The following is a 6,000-nucleotide window of genomic DNA, read 5'->3' on the forward strand; positions in this document are numbered from 1 at the left end:
ATTTTGCAGCTTTTTAGAACTAGAGTGTCAGAAATGATTGTTTTGACACCTGTGTGTTCTTGGGCTCTTTAATAAATTTACAAGTGAATGAATCAGAAGTGTCATGTAGGTTTTTTCAGGCAACATTCATAATGAACACACATATTTCTCATAGATTTTTTTTTTAACTTCCTTTACTCACTTCTAAAAAAACCTTTAAATTGATATTCATTTTCTAAAGTTTTTAATGAAAATTTTAAAATTTATTGCAGTGACCTGATGTCACACATGATATTTAACATAAGAATTGGGACTTATCTGAGCCAATAGCAGTGATCAAAGAAGACTCAGGAAATCTCCAGTCTGAGACTGAATGACCTTTACTGCTGAATTTCCTTTCTGAAAAATGCCGGTTGTACTCCCTTCCTTTGTCTGCCCTATGTAGATAAATCGTAAAGTTTGGGAAAAGAAGATGACTGGTGTTATACAGAACTAGGCTCATGTGAGACATAGGGAAGGCTCACATTTGGAGAACAGATACAGTCATTGCCCTGGTCTGTCCACCAGGTTCACAGGGCAGGAAGATGTGGTCCACTGATTGGTCTGTTCCTGCAGAGATTTCATATGCATATCAGCATTAGAAAGCCAATTCTAATCAAAATCTCCCTGTAACCAGTAATTTAGAAGCAGATGCATGAGTTGTTCTGTTCTCTGTGCAGTGCAGGTGAAGTAGGCAGCTCAGCACCTTACCTGCCATCCCTACTGACAACATTTGTCTGCCCAAAGCATAGAGAGAGAAATTAAACTACCAAAAGGCCCTGTTATGCTTGAGCGCAGTTGGTCAGAAAGTTTTGTGTTTTCCATAGGCATTTAGTTTCTCAAGTGTAAAAATGAAAGTGGAATTCGGTGGAATGCTGACTGAAAATTGTAGCGAAAAAACATCACAATCGTTAAGACAAGCATCACTAGGTCTTTGCAGTAGTTGCTGCCTGGAATAAGCTCTCCTGGTTGGGTTCCAGGCTGCTTTAAAGGCCTCAGTGATGCACCATGGCCAGGCCTCTGGTCTGTTCTCATGGTGCGTCTTGGAAAATCCAAAATAAGTTGCACCAGATGAAATATTCTTTTCCATTTGTAAAAATTCACAAATACTCAAACCACAAACTGATCATGGAACCCAATATGTAAAATATCTTCCTATTTTTTTTTAAATTAAATGCTCTGATTGACTCGTAGGTCTTAATCAAGAATGATAACAGTTTCATGTTTAAGGCTGGTGACTGAAAGCAAGTAGAAAACAGCAAAAGGTGAAACAACTTGAGAAAAACTGTCCTTGCTATCTGTATTCATGGCATCTTTTGCTTGCTGAGGTTTTACTGTGGCACCGACAAACAAAACTCAGCATCAAAAGTTACAAACTAAACTGAAAAACAGAACCCTTTCTAGTATTGCTTCATTATTAAGCAGCTGCTTCACAGGTGGAGAAATATTGTGCACAGTGGTTTTCATGCCAGGTGCCAAGCTCACCACAGGTAGCTCAATGAGAGTCTTGTATCTCCGTGGAGAATCTGATTGGAGGGAAAGCAGGTGGCTGAAGTGCAAAGAGAAAGAAACAGGTCTGACTCCTGCTGGGAACTCCTGCTGCAGGGTGGTGAGACTCGGCTGTGATGCTTACGTGCCTGAAATCTCGCCAGCGCTGGTCATCTGGTTGCTCTTGCCCTTGATGGATCAGCTCTCATCCCTCCTGCACATACCTTTTCTAGATGCTTTGAGTTAGTGCTACCTCAGTCTATTTTTAACAGCTACATTTTCCATGATTAGATTTTAATGCTATTTATTTATTTAAACTGAACCAAACAATTCCACATGAGCTGAACATTCCAGTGGGCATCACTCTTGGCCATGCAGAGGATTCCAAATAGAGTTTAAATTACATTCCTTGAATGGTAGAAAAAAAATCTGGGTCATGTGCCGAAGCTTGGTGGTGAGTAACCAAGTCATTCTTTCACAGATTGCAAATACCTTATTAAGGAAAAATAAACAGGTTGAAGGTCTTTCAGTGGCTGCACTGTCTATACATAGCATTTTCCCCTCATATTTTCCCTCTTCAGCTCCTGGTTGAATATGTATTGCTTACTCTCATCGTCTGCTATAATTGAGGCAGGCCCTCTGTATTTTCACTGTAGTTAAACGGAACGAAGAAATTAGGATAATTAGACTCAGTGTCTCTGTCTTGCGGTTTCTTGCAGATATCTGCAAGTATGACGTTTTTAGGCCCCTCCCTCCTGCACGGATAGCAAAGGCAGGTATGAAAATTTGACATCTCTCAAAAACACCTTTTCACAGAAAAAAAGATCATCACAATTCTGTGCCACAGCTGTTTCTGAGTCTTTGTGCTAGGCTTCCAAGGCTTTCTGGTAGGAAGAGAGAGTGTGCTTCCCAGTTGCATCCATGTTAATAAAATAAATCACTTGTGTTAAAATTAGCAGTGGGCAAACTGTTTCCGTTAAAACAAGAATTGTCCTGGATTGGTGCCAATCCTCAAAATAAATTCAAGCCAATCTTATTTTTATGTTTTAAAAGTAATAAGATGTAGTGAGCATGCAAGTATATATAGACGTACTCACAGAGAATTGCTCAGGGATTAGAAAAAGATGTATTTCGCATCTGGAGCCCTAGTTTTATGCATGCAAGCAACTTTGCTTGTGTGAATTATCCCCTGGTACCATACACTATTTCCTGTCTAATCAGGCAGCAATATGTAAACAAAAGGCTTTAATGCATCAGGGTGCTATAACCTGCAGAACATCACCATTTGTGCATCTAGTGAAGAAAGATGACACTTGGTAACAGGACAAAGCTGGCACCAATTAAACCACGTCCAGCACATCGACTTCACTTTCTGGAAGCAGAGTCATCCCCAAATATTGTGTTAGGAAGTACAGCCAGCCCTGTCTACAGCAGGAAGTGACTTCCAAGTATCACGGGTTGCATATAATTTATTGCTTAAATTAAAGCGGGGGGATGAAGGGTGGGAGGGATAAGGCTTCACTGGGCTGTGGCCTCAGAGAGGAAGATCAGTTTGGTTTACATGGGGAGCACAGAGGTTATTTTGAGGAGTTGGAGGAAGGAAGTGTTGTCCATGTACATTATTTCACACATCATAAACTTCATTTCTTGGGATTTTTTTTTTAGCAGCCCAGAAACATCACTCCCATGTGAGGTATAACAGCACCAAACTGTGAACATAAGGCTTTGGGCTTTTGTTTGGATTATTTTGTTTTCATCTTCAACCTTCATCTTCAATGGCTGCAGGAGGTGTTTACTCCTGCAGTCTTGTGCAGGTGTGATAGTCATATGTGAGGTGAGGGTGTGTGGAGGCCTATCTTAGGTTTAGACTGACTACCTAAACTTTAATGAAAATTGTTTCACTGCTTAGGCAGCTCTGACCTGGCCTGCGCAGTGACACATAGTGCCACCTAGTATGATTTATCTTCCTAGGAATAGGTCAACAGGGATATTGTACAGGGTTTATTATAACCTCTCAGGAAAATTAAAAATTTTTACAGGCTCATACACATTTTCACAACAATTGTATTTTTTTACACCAAACTTTTGTGGCCCTCCACCTGTCTTGTTTAGATATATCTTCTAGAATGGAAACAGAACTTTACAGCCACCTTCTTTCCAATTCACCGTGAACATGCTTCACACATTTCTGTTCTAAGAATAGCAGTGTGTATCTGGGCGTGGATGAGCAATGGTGCTTGCTAGAAGGGGCCCCCAAAGATACAGTTCTAACTGTTGGATTTGTATGATAATGTCTCGAAAATGCCAACACACATGAAAAGTAGCTTCTGTGGCTGTAAGGAAATACTGGATTAATTACTTGAGATTCATGCAAGTATTGGCAAATCAGTTTTGTACCTGCTCTACACGAGTGAGGACACCGAGAGATGGGCTCCCAGTAGTAAAAGAGCAGGATCTGCTTTGGGTCTGGATGATGTCATGATATCCTGTGGCTTACATCCTAGTAAATCAGACTGCCAGATTATTCTATACATCAGTATTATCTGCATTTGTACACTTACCACTCTGAAACAGTCAGTGCTATGAACCAGCTTCTTCTTGAACAGCTCTCATTCCTCTTTAGTATGTAAAATATATGTAGAACATAGGATGTTATTTATCCAAAAAGTAATGAAACACAATAAAACTGCAAGAGACCAATTCCTAAAATTAAATTAAATCCTGCCCAAGGACCTCTCTGGAACAAGCTGAGTTACAACCCTTCAAATGCATATTAATTGGGATATACCGTCTAGTATTTAAGGGAAGGCATGGATTTGTTTGGCCAGAGTGTTCAGGTGATACTTAGGGTCAAAACCTTCATGGGCCTGATGAAATTTGTGATCAACTGATAGAAATGTTTACCTTACAATAAACTTGAAAGACTGTCCTGCACAGGAGTGACACACAGGAGTTCCTTGTTGGGCAGCTCTGTGAAATCAGCTGCAGTGTCTGTATATATTTTGTCACCCTCAAGCGCCTTGCAAAAGTGTGACAGACTTCTGAGGCATTGCCCAGAAGAAAGGCTGGTACAGCAGTTGTCTTCCTTGATGCAAGCATGCAGAGGAAGGCATCTTCCAGGATCCTGCCAAAGACAGGGTGTCATGCTGCATCTCTGATGGGCTCTGCCGAAGACAGGTCATCGTATTGCAGCCCCTGAACAACATCACTGATCCCCCATCGCCCTGTTCCATGGTCTGTAGGACTCTCCCACAGTGGCAGTGGGCTGGTGCAAGCTGCATTTGTTTGGTCTTGCACAATGAAGATCAGACCAGGCCAGTGAGGAAGACCACCTGCACCAGACTAGGCAACAAATCAGTCCAAACTGAGCAGTCCATCAAGGAGGTCCTTATGCTGCCTGTGAATGAAGGCAGACTGGGGAGTCCCAGGGGGATGAGGCTGAGCCCCTGCCGTGCTCACTCTCCAGTCATGCTAGTAACTCCACAGTGAGAACATTAATGTGTACTCCATGGTTAACGGGCTACCTACTCTGTTTGACGCTGTGGACACATGGGAGAATTAGGGGAAAAAAAACCTATCAGGATCTCTTTTTTCATCTCTGCAAACCCAAGAATTATAACTATTTATCTTAGGTTCATTAGGTGACTCATTGTGTTACGCATTTAATATATTTCACATAGACAATGTTACATCTCTTTTCAATAAGTAATTTAAAAGAACTGTTCATCTCATGCAAGACACAAACAGTCTGTCTGTAAGCCAATATCTTAGATCCTCATCAACTTTGTCACATTGTCTTGTTTTCAAATTTCTCATTTTAAATATATGAGTCAACATAAATAGCTTTGAATCTTTGTTACCTTATTAACCAATGACGGGTGACTCTAATCATAAAATATTTACATAGACAACAGTCTTGTGCTGGTAACGTATTTTCACATTACTTAGTAATTTAAAACATGTCAAACCTTTCCAAAGAGTAGAAACAATCCAAACATGAAACTGATGTTGACCTTAAAAGGCTGCTACTTTTTATTTTAAGTCAAGCAATAATCATTACCACAGATAATTCACTGTGCATTCTTCATACAACTCTTTATCAGCAGTGCCCACAAATAGAACTCTAAATGGTAAGAGATAAAGTAGATGGAAAGAGATGATGTTACATCAACAGCATGATTTGTTAAGGAGTTTGTAGAAGACCATATGGAAATATATAAATTTAACATTTAATACTACATATTAATGAGGTAAATTAATTATATATAGGTCTGTGTCTATGTGTATACATATAATTTAATATATAAGAAAAAGTTTAAAAACTTACTGAGTTGTGAGTTTGACTGAACTTGTATCTGATCATTCTTTGCATCATAAGAGTATGCATGAGTATGCAAATGCTTCTATTTATATTGACTGTGTATACATATGCATGAAGGTTTTAATATCATTTATGTGTATGTTGGATATAAGTGTTTTTTTCTCTTTTTTTCT

This window comes from Prinia subflava, chromosome 2 (genome assembly GCF_021018805.1).
Source record: "Prinia subflava isolate CZ2003 ecotype Zambia chromosome 2, Cam_Psub_1.2, whole genome shotgun sequence".
Lineage (NCBI taxonomy): Eukaryota > Metazoa > Chordata > Aves > Passeriformes > Cisticolidae > Prinia > Prinia subflava.